Below are 14,955 nucleotides of genomic sequence, written 5' to 3'. Positions count from 1 at the left end.
TTGTTGAGTCTCTTCCTTCTTGAATGCATCTGGCTTCATTATAGTTTATTAGATTTCCATTTTTGTATCAGTTTATTTTGGGCTCTCTGCCCTGTTTCTTTAGTCTGAGTGTAAGTTTTGTACAAAAACCACATGATTTTAACTACTGTTGCTTTGCAGTACTTTGGAATTGAGGAATGTGATGCTTCCATTTTTTATGTTTTCTTTCAGAATTGTTTTGACTACCCATGGTCTTTTGTGAATCTGTACAAATTGTAGGATTAATTCTACTTCCTTGAAGGATGTAACTGAAATGTCTTTTTTAAAAGATTTTATTTATTTATGAGAAAGATAGGAGGAGAAGGAAAGAACCAGACATCACTCTGGCACATGTGCTGCCGGGGATTGAACTCAGGACCTCATGCTTGAGAGTCCAAAGCCCTATCACTGTGCCACCACTGTTTTTGTTTTTTATGGACCACTGTTTTTGTTTTTTATGCAGTGGTGGGGAATGAGCCCAGTGCCTTGCACATGAGTAACACCTTAAGTATGCACCTTACCCACTGAATCATCTCTTGAGTTCTCCCTACCTTAAAAAAGTTTATATATATATATATATATATATATATATATATATATATATATATATATATATATATATATGTAGTGAGTGGGAGATGCAGAGAACAGAGTACTGCTCAGCTTTGGCTTATGGTTGTGCTGGGGAATTGAACTTGGAACCTCAGAGCCTCAGGCGTGAAAATCTTTTGCACTGTCATTATGCTATCTTCTCAGCTCCCTACTTTTTAAAATGTATTTTTTCTCTTATTCTGATATACTTCTCTCAAATCATAAAAAATATATATTACTGGGAGTTGGGTGGTAGCACAGCAGGTTAACTGCACATGGCGCGAAGCACAAGGACTGGCATAAGGATCCCAGTTCGAGCCCCCGGCTTCCTAACTGCAGGGGAGTCACTTCACAAGTGGTGAAGCAGGTCTGTAGGTGTCTATCTTTCTCTCCCCCTCTCTGTCTTCCCCTCCTCTCTCCATTTCTCTCTGTCCTATCCAACAACGACAACAACAACAATAAAACTAACTACAACAACAATAAAATTTAACTACAACAACAATAAAACAACAAGGGCTAGAAAAGGGAAAATAAACCCCTTTAAAAGCACTCGCTGGGCCTCTTGCTAGTGACCCATTGAGTAGAGACACCACTTTTGGGTGAAGCGACAGCATGTTGTGTTTGCTTCAATCGGTGGTGTGACAAGTTACACCACATTTGGCAGCTGTTTGGGCGTGTGAATGGGCGGGGAGACATGGACATCAAGGGACGACTGAAGAGGCTTCCTGCTGCTGGTGTGGGTGACATGGTGCTGGCCACAGTCAACAAAGGCAAACCAGAGCTCAGAAAGAAGGTACATCCGGTGGTGGTAATTCGACAACAAAAGTCATACCAGACAACAGACGGCGTCTTTCTATATTTTGAAGGCAATATGGGTGGCATTGGATCGACCTTCTCGTGGTGCATCCCGTGAGTCCCCATTCATTGGGGAAACTGACGATCCTTCCTAGCCGACTGAATCCACATGGATCCCAGTCACTTTCAAAGCCAGCAACAAGCAGCTCCTGACAGCTTTCAACTTGACCTGTTGACTGGCTACGGAAGAAGGGCAAACGCTAGAAGAAGAAGAAGGCAATGCGGGGGTCATGGTAAATAGTAAAGGGGAAAGGAAAGCTTCTACCCTCACAGGACCAGTTGCAAAGGAGTGTGCAGACTTATGGCCCAGGATTGCATGGCAGTGTTGCATGATTCTTCGGTGTATTTGTAAAAAATAAAAACTTATTTGTTCCCATGAAAAATACATTTAAAAAAAAAAAAGGGAAAATAAATAAATATAAAATTTTAAATATATATATATATATATATATATATATATATATATATTACTAGTCCTGTTTATTATTGGTATAGAAATTTCTAAACAGGGGAGTTGGGGGGTGGCGCAGCTGGTTAAGCCCACGTGGCGCAAAGCACACGTGATGCAAAGCGCAAGGACCGGCGTAAGGATCCCAGTTCGAGCCCCCGGCTCCCTACCTGCAGGGGAGTCGCTTCCCAGGCGGTGAAGCAGGTCTGCAGGTGTCTGTCTTTCTCTCCCCTCTCTGTCTTCCCCTCCTCTCTCCATTTCTCTCTGTCCTATCCAACAACGACGACATCGACAACAATAATAGCTACAACAATAAAACAACATGGGCAAAAAACGGAATAAATAAATAAGTATAAAAAAATTTAATGAAAAAAAAGAAGTTTCTAAACAGAGGCAGAAAAGAGAAAGGAATAATACACATTTCTAATCTACCATAACCAAAAGGGATTTTATCCCAAGAAAGTAATTAAGATTCAGTACTAGGAAATTTCTTTTTTAAATATTTTACTTATGTATGTATGTATTTTAGATACAGACAGAAATTAGGAGGGAAAGGGGAGATAGGGAGAGAGAGAGCACTGTGTCACTGCTCATGGAGTTTCTTCACAGTAGGTGCAGACTGGGGACTTGAACCTGGATTCTCGTGCTCTGTAAAGTGTGCACTCAACCAAGTGCACCACTTCCTAGTCCCAATACCATAATTTTTTTTTCTGTGATGTTATAATAAAAAAGCCATACAAAAGTCAGATCATCTCAACAGATGTGAGAAGCACACGCCATGAAATGAAAATAACCATATTTTCTAAAGTAAAGTGGCTAGATTCTCACTTTCATTCCAAACCAACAGTAGACATCATATTGTGAAGTAAAACAAACAAGAAAAAGAAATATTTTGAACTCTAGCAACACTGGGTTGAGGAAATGTTGCTGTACAGGATTTTTGTTGTCATGAGTACATTTCCACAGTTTCCCAAGCTAAGTATGATTAAGTTTCACCAAAGCCCTCTCAACAGTACTCCCTTCTTACTTCTGGAGTTCCCACATGTGCAGCAACAGGCTATGGGATCCTTTCGGGATTCCCTCTGTATTGTCTTTTTTTTTCCTTTTCCTTAGAGCTCATCTGTAAGTGAGACTATCTTGTGTTTGTTCTTCTCCTGGCTCATCTCGCTCACCATGAGTTCCTCTGGATCTGTCCACGTGGCAGCAAAGAAGAATATGAGCGGTTTCGTATTCCACTGTGTATATATGCCACAACAGTCAGCTGCTGTCACACATTTGGCTGTTTCCAGATGTTTGGCTTACCACAAACAGCACTGACACAAGCATGGGTGTACAGAGATCTTTCAAGGTAGATGTTTTAGTGTTTGGATAGATGCCTATGAGAGGAAGTGCTGGGTAAAAGCTAGGTTGATTTTTAATAGTTTTCAGGAATCTCCGAACTTTCCCGCAGCGTCTGCACTAATGTGCATTCCTGCCAACAGTGTAGACGTGTCCTCCTTTTCCTCAGTCTCACCAGCACTTACTATTATTTCTATGCTTTTTGATGTGGGAGATTCTCATTGTTTTGGTTTGCGTTTCTCTGACAATCCGTGATTTTTTAGTATTTTTTTCATATGTGTGCTGACTACCTTAATATCTTCTATGGAGAAATGTCTGTTCCATTCTTTCTCTCATTTTTAGTATTTTGCTATTGTTATTGAGTTTTGTGAGTTATTTATATATTTTGGTTATTAGTCTTTTGTACTCTGTGTGGCATGTAAGTATATTTTCCTATTCTGTGATTTTTTTTTTCTGTTTTGGTGATGGTTCCCTTTTGCTATGAGGAAGCTTTTCAGTTTGATATAGTCCCAGGTGTTTACCTTTTTTTTCTTTTTCTTTTCTTTCTGTTGAGCTCAAGACTCCAAAGACATTCCCAAAGTCGTTATCATGCAGTCGTTATCATTCAGTGTTTTCTTTATGAATTTTATGTTTTTGTTTAACATAGATGCTTTAATACATTTTAACTTTACCTCTGTGCATAGTGACATGTGTTGTTCTGTTTCACTCTTCTGCATCTGGCTACCCAATTTCCCCAACACTATTTATTAAAGAAACTTTTGTTTTTCCAAATAACGTTCTGGGAATTTTTGTTATAGTTCGTCTATAAATGTGAGAGCTTATTTCTGGGCTCTCAGGTCTGCTACATTGACCTATTTTTTCAACACCACACAGTTTTGATTACTATAGCTCTATGATATATTTGTAAGTCAGGAAATGTGATGCCTCCATTCTCATTCTTTTTTTCCCTTAGGGTTGTTTTGATGCTCCTTAGTCTTATGTGGGTCCAAATAAACTTACAGAATATTTGTTCTATTCTTTTCAAGAAATTCATAGGAATGTTAATAGTCTTGAACTGAATCTGTGTATTACTTTTGGTAAGATGGTCATTTAAGTGATACTAATTCTTTCAATCCGTGAGCATAGGATAGCTTCATGTTTTATTTTATTACTATTTTTAATAGTTTACAGTCTTGTTTCCCCACCACTTCTATCATCAAAGGTCTATGTCCTCATCCCCACCCCCACAGATAAACACTATAGAACTACTGAAAAATAGTTCCCATAACTATTTTTGCCTCTACTTTTTTGGTATTGGTACTACGTACGGATCTACTGTTCCCGGTGGCCATTTTTCTTTCCTTTCTTTTTTCTTCCATTTTATTCAATATGATAGAAAGAAATGAGAGGGGAAGGGGTAGCAGAGAGAAAGATGGACACCTGCAGACCAACTTTATTGCTTGTGAAGTGTCCCCTCTACAGGTGGGGAGTGGGGCCTCCGACCTGAATCCTCGCCCAGGTCCTTGCACTTAGCACTGTGTGTGCTCAAGTAGCCCCCACCGACCCCCATGTGCCATGACTTTTTATCCACTCATCTTTCAAAGGTCATTTTGGTTGTTTCCAAGTTTCTACTGTTGTGAACAAAGCTGTATAAACATGGGGGCACATATAGCCCTTCGAATCAGTTTTATTGCATCTTTTGGATAAATGCCTAGGAGTGGAATTGCTGGATCGTAATGTAATGGCATTTGTATTTGTTTAAGGATTCTCCGTTGTCTTCTCCATAATGGCTGTGACCAATTTACCATCCCACCAGCAGTGCAGTAGAATTCCTCTCCAGATCTCCAACAGTTATCTTCTCTTATTGTGTTGATACAGAGAGCATTGGCTATCTTTCTAATTCTTTGTATCTCCTTGTATTTCTTTTTATAGTAACCCACAGTTTTCAGTGTATATGTCCTTTGTCTCCTTTGTGAAATTTATGCCTAGATAAGCAATTCACTTTGAAACTACTATGAATGAGATTGATTCCTTCTTCTAATTTATTACTTGCATAAAGGAATTCTCTGATTTTTGTACATTAATTTTGTAGCCTTCTCTACCTTACTATATTGCCTAAAAAATTCCAAGAGTTTTCTATTGTATTCTTTAAAAAATTTATTTATTTATTTATTTTTACTTATTTATTCTGGATAGAGACACAGAGAATTTGAGAAGGGACGGGGATAGAGAGGGAAAGAGACAGAGAGATACCTGCAGACCTGCTTCACCACTTGTGAAGTGACTCTTCTGCAGGTGTCCTTACCCCGGTTCTTGTGTTTTGCACCATGTGCACTTAGCTCGTTGCACTAAGGCCTGACTCCCATTCTATTGTATTCTTTAGGGTCTTTTCTGGATATTATCATGTTATATGCAAATAGTGTTAATTTTACCTCTCTCCCAATCTGAACACCTTTTATTTCTTTTTCTTGCCTAATTGCTTTGCTAGAACTTCTAAGACTAGCAGTGATGGCAGACAGCCTTGCCTTATTCCTTTTTTTTTTTTTTAATCTTCATTATTTTTTTCTCTCCTTTTTTTTATTGGGTGATTAATGTTTTTTAAAATATTTATTTATTTATTCCATTTTATTGCCCCTTGTTGTCTTTATTGTTGTAGTTATTGATGTTGTCGTTGTTGGATAGGACAGAGAGAAATGGAGAGAGGAGGGGAAGACAGGGGGGGGGAGAGAAAGACAGACACCTGCAGACCAGCTTCACCGTCTGTGAAGCGACTCCCCTGCAGGTGGGGAGCCGGGGGCTCAACTGGATCCTTATGCCACCCTTGTGCTTTGCGCCACCTGTGCTTAACCCACTGAGCTACAGCCCGACTCCCGTGATTAATGTTTTTACAATTGACAGTAAATACAAAATTTTGTACATGCATAATGTTTCTCAGTGTGCCACATGACAATACTACCCTCTCAAGGTCCTCTCCCATCATGCTCCAGGACTTAAACCCTTCCCCCACCCCCAGCCACCCCAGAGTCTTTTACTTTGGTGCAATACACAAACTCCAGTTCAAGTTCTGCTTTGTGTTTTCTTTTCTGATCTTGTTTTTCATCTTCTGTCTATGAGTGAGATCATCCCATATTCATCCTTCTGTTTCTGACTTATTTCACTTTACATGATTTCTTCAAGCTCCACCCAAGATGGGCTGAAAACAGTGAAGTCACCATTTTTAATAGCCGAGTCGTATTCCATTGTGTGTATAGACCACACCTTGCTCAGCCACTCATCTGTCTTTGAACACCTGGGTTGCCTCCAGGTTTTGGCTATTACACAATGTGCTGCTTTTAGCTTTATAACTGAGAGGTGGTATCTTATCACAATAAAGTCAGAAGCATTGGAGAGTGAGATTCATTTTATAGTTTAAGCCCTGGGTTTGGGAGGGAGCCTGACTTCTATGCTCCAAAATTATAAGCTCATCCCCCTTTATTCTATCCGGCCATTTGACTGAATTTTTGCCACAGTAAACTATTGAGAATACAAGCTCACCTTTGGAAAAGGAAAACTGGACCAAATCCAGGTGAGTAGGACCCTAACAGTATGCTCTTAAGAGGGCAGATAATGGGGAGTTGGTGGTAGCGCAGCGGGTTAAGCGCAGGTGGCGCAAAGCGCAGGGACCAGCGTAAGGATCCCGGTTCGAGCCCCCGGCTCCCCACCTGCAGGGGAGTCGCTTCACAGGCGCTGAAGCAGGTCTGCAGGTGTCTGTCTTTCTCTCCCCCTCTCTGTCTGTCTTCCCCTCCTCTCTCCATTTCTCTCTGTCCTATCCAACAACGACAACATTAATAGCAACAACAATAATAACTACAATAAAACAAGGGCAACAAAAGAGAAAATAAATATTTGTTTGTTTTTTTAAAAAGAGGCCAGATATTGTGTTCCATTAGTCTTTGTTAGGTTTCTGCTCTTGTAACCCCAAAACCACAGCCTTCCCTGACTGAATTATTTCCCCCTCTCTATAGGGTTACTCGCTAGAACAGACCCAGTTTCAATGCCAGTTTGAAGCAGTGGTGAATTTCCTATTCCAACAGTAGATTGATGCAACACCACCAACCTTATAACTGTAGCAAGTCATTTCTCCTCCTGCCCTATCCTGGATGCAGGACCAAGAATATGTCACATTACTCCAAGCAACAGCACCGCTAAATGCCCTGCAACATTCTTTACAACATCACTTAAATTATATCCTCTAGATTGTAGAATTACTTATTCTCTCCTATGCACTTCTTTTAAAAATCTTCTAGTTATCTAATTTTGTGACTATCATTCTAGTTTATTATAGAGTTTCAAATACTATTTTGTTTTAGAGCCTGAGGAACATTTCACATGTTGTTTTCATTAGTATCAATGTGGTTGTCAACTTTTCAGGATGAAGCCATTGTCTTTCAGCATTATTTAAAGCTACGGCATTACACCTAGCTGGGGAGTTTTTAAGACTTGCTCATTATGACCCAGTTTTAAATGTAACATAAAAAAAGGATCATTAATAAGACTTTACCCTATCTCTTTGGGTAATACTATTACAAAGTTATATAAAAAGTTAATTGCTAGCCAAAAGTATCATTTTTCTCTGTGTAAAATACAATACCAGTCAACTGTCTATTTCAGGAAAAGTAAAGCTTGAGTAATGCAAAATGAATTTATATTTGTCTTTGGGATGCTGATGCCCTTAAATTGGAATAGGAATGAAGCCATGTCTAGAGAACTCATGTGAAAATAATAAAGTTATAATATAAAGACCTCAGAGCTTAAAGCTGTTATTTTACTTTCTCTCTTTTAAATCTATTAAATCGTGGGTCTGTGAGGAATCCCATAGCATATTAGAATATGAAATAGAGAGAGTCGGGCTGTAGCGCTGCGCTTGCACGTGGCGCAAAGCGCAAGGACCAGCGTAAGGATCTCGGTTCGAGCCCCAGGATCCCCACCTGCAGGGGAGTCACTTCACAAGCAGTGAAGCAGGTCTTCAGGTGTCTGTCTTTCTCTCCCTCTCTCTCTGTCTTCCCCTGCTCTCTCCATTTCTCTCTGTGTTGTCCAACAACAACGACATCAATAACAACAACAATAATAACCACAACAATAAAACAACAAGGGCAACAAAAGGGAATAAATCAATATTTAAAAAAGACTGTGAAATAAAGGGCTTGTTAGGGGGGAGGGGAGTAGGTAACATAATGGTTAATGCGAAGAGACTCTCATTCCTGAGACTCCAAAGTCCCAGGCTCAATCCCCTGAACCACCATATGCCAGAGCAGAGCAGTGCTCTGGTAGATTTAAAAAAAAAGAAAAGTGTTGCTGAAACCAAGGACTAGGGAAACAGAATAGTGGTTCTGCAAAGATACTCTAGCGTCTGAGACTCCAAAGTCCCAGGTGTAAGCCCTGCACCATCATAAACCAGAGCTGTACAGTGCTCTGGCATAAGAAAGGAAGGAGAGAAAGGAGGAATGAGAAAATGAGATACATTTTTTAAAGCTACCCATTGCGTTATGTGCTTAAATAAAACAAAAAAGAAAAAAGAAAGAAAGAAAGAAAAAGAAAAGAAAAGAAATGAAATGATGGTCATAAAAAGGGGAACATGGGGGAGTCGGGCTGTAGCGCAGCGGGTTAAGCGCAGGTGGTGCAAAGCACAAGGACCGGCATAAGGATCCTGGTTCGAACCCCGGCTCCGGCTCCCCACCTGCAGGGGAGTCGCTTCACAGGCGGTGAAGCAGGTCTGCAGGTGTCTATCTTTCTCTCCCCCTATCTGTCTTCCCCTCCTCTCTCCATTTCTCTCTGTCCTATCCAACAATGACAACAACGATAATAACTACAACAATAAAACAACAAGGGCAACAAAAGGGAATAAATAAATAAAATAAATATTAAAAAAAGGGGGGGAACATGGATTACACTATAGAAAAACATTTAGAGAAAATACTGTGGTCCGGGAGGTGGCGCAGTGGTAAAGCTTTGGACTCTCAAGCATGAGGTCCCGAGTTTGATCCCCGGCAGCACATGTGCCAGAGTGATGTCTGGTTCTTTCTCTCTTCCTCCTATCTTTCTCATAAATAAATAAAATCTTTTAAAAAATACTGCAGAAGTTCCATAAAGAGAACGGAAAATGACATTGACTAAGCATTGTGCTGGCTTAGCACATGTGTACCATTATACAGAATGCATGCTAGAGCGGCGTCGCGATTTAAATGAAAGGACTTTGCTGCAGCACATAAAGGACTTGGCTGCGGGGAGACTGGGGGCCTGTGTAACCTCTGCATCCCTGCAGGTCTCAGCTCACATCCTGTGGTCACTGCTAGGAACGTTCCAGGCTGTGCCGATTTCAGGACCCATCATCCACTGGTGATGGGCAGAGTGTGCTATCCAACCTCCCTTTGGAGAATGGAACAGTTCCTACCACTGTTGATCCACACTGAGGGCCAGGGCTAATAGGGGCCTACAGAGGGGTCCATTATGTTGTTCCTGATGGAGATGACCAGTGACAGTGGTGAGAGGGATCTGTTAGAGGTCTAGGCCCATCATGTCTGTGTGGGAATCCCAGGGCTTCCTGACTAGGGCCCCAGATGATGGGGTGGCCTGATCTGATAGTGACTAGAGAGTCATCATTAAAGTATGCCAGTCTCCTGCCCTTATTCAGCTTTTGTAGTCCTGACCTTGTCTGACATGGTTAGCTTTTTTATGACCATCATTTCATTTCTTTTCTTTTTCTTTCTTTCTTTTTTGTTTTATTTAAGCACATAACAAGTTGTTGGCTAATCATGAACCTAAAGGCTGAAGCAGTGCAGATGAAGAGTTGGGGGGGGGGGGGTCTCTGTTCTGTAGTAAGCTAGTGGGCCTATTTTAGTTACATTCCAAAGGGCCTGTGGCTATACTAGGTTTTTTTTTTTTTTTTTTTTTTTCTCCTGAGCCTGGAATCTGATATGCAGGTGGATCCAAGTTATTGTCTGGGGAGATGGTGTCATAGTTGGAAAAAGGACTAGAAAGCTGCATCAGGGAAGAGAGTAGCTCCCTAATATGGGAAAGGGGTATAAATATTGTTGACTATAAACCCCATCGATTTGATCTGATCTGGGGCCCATATTCTAAAGGTCTGGCTTCATAATTCACAGGTTGATGACTATCTGCTTCAAAATAAATGTTGATAATGTCAATTTTGGATTCCTTCTTATTGATAAGAGTTTCCAAGACAGAGGTTGTAGCTCTTCTGCTTGACCTCAGTCCATTTAGTTAGTTTAAGCAAAAGAGATTGGTCTAGGGAGCTGGAGCATAGAGTTTATGCAAAAGAATTGAAAGCCAGAAGCTCTGAGTTCAGTCCCCAGTACCACCATGAACCAGAATTGAGTACTGCACTGGTAAAACACAAAAACAAACAAACAAAAAACCCAACAACCACAACAAAACAAAGGTGGTGACACACCTGGCTAAGCACAAACATTACAGTTTGCAAGGTCCTAGGTTCAAGACCCTGGTCCCCACCTATCGGGGGAAGCTTCATGAGTGGTATAGCCAGACTGCAGGAGTCTGTCTGTCTGTCTCTTCTTCCTCTCTTTCTCCTCTCACAGTTCCAGTGTAGCGGGGGAATCTTCTAGCTTATTTCTTTCTTCAAAGATAGAGAATTTTAGAATAGACTTAGATCTTGCAACAACAACAACAAAACAAACAAGACCGTGGCAGAGTTCACATTTTAGCTTCATCCAGTTCTCCCAGTCACCATCTTACATTCATTAGTGAGCGCGTTAGGATCAGCGAATCATCACAGACACAGCACTGTCAGTAACTGAAGGACATAGCTCATTCAGACATTTAGGTGTCACCAGATGTACTGACAGAAACCTAGATGCAAACCTAGGCTACACACAGGTGCCACTCTGTGCCGTTGTGCATGCGGTCAGTTGCTGTTGACTGAAATGCTAGGCTCCACCATGCATGATTGTAGTATTTCTCTCTCTCTTGCCTCCATGGTTATTGTGGGGGCTTGGTGCCTGCACTACAAATCTACTACTCCTGGTGGCTATTTTTTCCTATCCTTATTTTTTAGATAGGAGAGAGAGAACTTGAGAGGGGAGGAGGACATAGGGAGGGAGAGAGAAAGACCTGCTTCTCTACTTGCGAAGTGTCCCCCTGCAGGTGGGGGACTGTAGGCTTGAACTTGGGTCCTTGTGTGGGTCCTGACACCTAGTACTCTGTGCACTTAACTGGGACACCACTGCCAGGTACCATGACTGCAGTATTTCTTTTTGGGTGACTTTTGGGAGTTGACTCCTTTGTACCTAATATATTAAATGTACGGATAGAAAATTCTGGGATTTTCCAGCTACTTTTCTGTTACTGGTTTTTTTTTTTTTTTTTTATTGTTGTAGTTATTATTGTTCTTGTTATTGATGTCGTCGTTGTTGGATAGGACAGAGAGAAATGGAGAGAGGAGGGAAGGACAGAGAGGGGGAGAGAAAGACAGACACCTGCAGACCTGCTTCACCGCCTGTGAAGTGACTCCCCTGCAGGTGGGGAGCCAACGGCTGGAACGGGGATCCTTACGCCGGTCCTTGCGCTTGGCGCCACCTGTGCTTAACCCGCTGTGCTACCACCTGTTACTGGTTTCTATTCTAAGTCTGTTGTGGTCTGAGGACACAGGTTGTGTGATATCTGTTATAAACTGAGTAGTGTTCATGCCCCTCCCAAAGTTTTAAACACCCCCTCCTTCCATAAATATGACCTTGTTTGGAAATAGAATGTTTGCTGAGAAATTAAGTGAAGATGAGGTTATATGCGTAGAAGTCTAGTGCCTGGCAACAAGCATTTGTGATTGTAATGTCAATATGTGATTGCTGAGGCTGCCATTAAAAAAAACACTCATTAACATATCACCAGCAATTACTACCCAAACAGCCATTGATAGATAAAAACTTAGGCTTCCAGCTCTCATGAAATCACCCTTTATAAAGCCCTAGGTAACCCAGGCCACTGAACACTAGAGTGACCCCATTTTTCCTTTCCCAGCTCCTACTTCTCACCCTTGTGATTTTTTTTTCAGGTTAATAATAAAGAGTGAACCCTTGAATCCCAGGCGCCTCCCCCATGGCCCCCACAAAGGCAGAACCTCGGGTTCTCTCTTTCTCTCTCACAGAATGTGGTCCATCTGGGCAACTGTCCCAAGGGGCCTGTGGAAGAATGTGGATCTTGCTGTTGCTGAGTGGAGTGTTCTTTCCGTGTCAGTCGCCTCAAGATGGTGGGTGGTGCTGTTCAGGCCGTAACATACTTGCTGATTTTCTGCCTGCACGAACTACCAGTCACTGAAAGAGGGGTGCTGTCTCCAAATATATTAGTTGGTTTATCTATATCTCTTTGCCATGTGATTTGTTTTTGCCTCATGCACTTTGAGACTAAATTGGCAGGTGCCCGCACATCAAAGATCATTATGTCTCCTTGGATAATCGACCTCCTTGTCATACGTAATGGTTCCCTTGGTCCCCGGTCGTTTTCCTGGTACTGAAGTCAGCTTTGTTTGGAAATATTTTTTTTTACTCCATCTTTTTGTCATTGTTATTTTTTACTGCCACCAGGGTTTTTGCTGGGATGTGTCTGCAGTATGATGACCTCCTCCCAGTGGCCAATGTTCTCCTGTTGTTGTTGTTCTTCCTGCTCACGAACGTGTGTGTGCTCTGCCAAGTGCACCACACCCCGCCCCGCCCCACCCCTCCATATATGTTTGTCAGTAGCGTTGGCGTGGTATATCTTTCTCCACTGTTTGTGCCTTTTCCCCCTGATTTAATCATTAAAAAATGTTCACATCACTTGATATATCTCACATCTTGGCCAGTTCACCCAAAGTGTACCATCTCGCACATTCTCAGAGCTGTGCAGTCTTCGTCGAGACACATTTCAGAACATCTTCATCATGGCCTCCAAAAACCACACAAATCCTTCACCAACGCCTCACCACCAGCAAGGATTAGACAGTCCCTGATGCGCTTTCTGTCGTCTAGAGAGGAGACAGAAAGCCTGTTTATTGTGAGGGCCGGGGAGATGGCGCAGTATCACACACATGCCTGAAGTCTTAAAGGTTCGTTCCACATCCACACCCTGGTACAGCCATGCGCCAACCAAGCAGTGTGCTCCTTTCTCACTGTCTTTCTCAGGAGAACAAACAATTTCTAAGTGACTGCTCTGTATAGGACAGATAATACGTGGCTTTCTTTCCATGAATTGCTTCTTTCACATGGCACGCTTTCAAGATTCATTCATATTGTAGTATGCATTAATCCCTTATTCTTTTTTGGCTGGTAAATAATATTCCTTTGCGTAAATATGTTACTCTTTATTTTTATTATTTCCATATCCTTCCCCCCCCCCCCCCGATGGTCATCTTAATGGGTACAAGGTGGTATTGTATTATTTTGACTAGTAATTCTCTGGAGAATATTGAGCACATTTTATTGATTTTTTTGGTTTGCTTGTTTTCTACTTTTATTCTTTTTTTAAACATTTTGTTTATTGGATAAAACAGAGAGAAACTGAGACGGGAAGGAGAGGGAGAGAGACAGAGAGACACCTGCAGCCCTGCTTCGCCACTTGTGAAGCTTTCCCTCTGCAGGTGGGGCCTCGGGTCTCAAACCCTGGTCCCTGCGCGCTGTAACACGTGCGCTCGGCCAGGTGCGCCGCCACCCGGCCCTTCTACTTTTATTTTTCAGAGGTTTTTTTTTTTTTTTTTGTATTCAGGATCCCATTATTACTAAGTTTTTTCTTTTTAATATTAATTTATTGATTCCCTTTGGTTGTCCTTGTTGTTTTGTTGTTGTAGTTATTATTATTGTTGTTGTTGGACAGGACAGAGAGACATGGAGAGAGGAGGGGCAGACAGAGAGGGGGAGAGAAAGACAGACACCTGCAGACCTGCTTCACCGCCTGGGAAGCGACTCCCCTGCAGGTGGGGAGCCGGGGGCTCGACTTTTATTGTTTTCAAGCACGAAGTTCTTAGTCTGCGGGTGCTGCTCGGTCGCTCCTGCCGCGACTTCCCCACTCTGGAGTCCCTCCCCACCACTGTCACTGGTGCCACGCACGCTAAAAACAAGCGAATATAAAATAAAGTGAAATGGTGGCCCGGTCCGGGAGGTGGCGCCGTGGATCCAGCATCGGACTCTCGAGGTCCCGAGTTCAGTCCCCGGCAGCACATGGACCGGAGTGATGTCTGGCTCTCTCTCTCTCGCTCTCTCTCTCTCGCTCTCTCTCTCGCTCGCTCTCTCTCCTCCTGTCTTTCTCATGAATAAAGAAATAAGACCAGTGGCCTGCGACTGCTTGGCACGTCGGCAGGCCGGGGATGCTGCAGGGCGCTCCCAGGCCGCGCCCGGCCGGCTGTAGCGCATTTTCAGACGTGCGAGACCCGGAGCCGGGCGGCGGCGCGGCGGGTGAAGCGCACAAGGACCCGCGTCAGGATCCGGGTTCGAGCCCCCGGCTCCCCACCTGCAGGGGCGTCGCTTCCCAGGCGGTGAGGCAGGTCTGCGGGTGTCCGTCTGTCTCTCCCCCTCTCTGTCTTCCCCTCCTCTCTCCGTTTCTCTCGGTCCTGTCCAACAATGACGACATCAGTAATAACAATAACAATAATATTGTCATAATAATGACAACAATAATAATAACTTCCCAGGCGGTGAAGCAGGTCTGCAGGTGTCTGTCTCTCCCTCTCTGCCCCTCCTCTCTCC

General features: G+C 42.6%; 1 long non-coding RNA gene across 1 annotated transcript in view; it reads right to left on the bottom strand.

Annotated features, from left to right (window-relative positions):
* Positions 1-13,050: 13,050 nt before the first annotated feature.
* LOC132534359 (uncharacterized) overlaps positions 13,051-14,955 on the bottom strand; it is a 2,639-nt gene continuing 734 nt past the window's right edge. The window contains exon 2 of the long non-coding RNA XR_009546083.1: positions 13,051-13,241. This is a non-coding gene — a long non-coding RNA (uncharacterized LOC132534359). The remainder of the gene's footprint in view (positions 13,242-14,955) is intronic.

This window comes from Erinaceus europaeus, chromosome 18 (genome assembly GCF_950295315.1).
Source record: "Erinaceus europaeus chromosome 18, mEriEur2.1, whole genome shotgun sequence".
Taxonomy (NCBI): domain Eukaryota; kingdom Metazoa; phylum Chordata; class Mammalia; order Eulipotyphla; family Erinaceidae; genus Erinaceus; species Erinaceus europaeus.
This window is presented reverse-complemented; position numbering and strand designations above follow the sequence as displayed.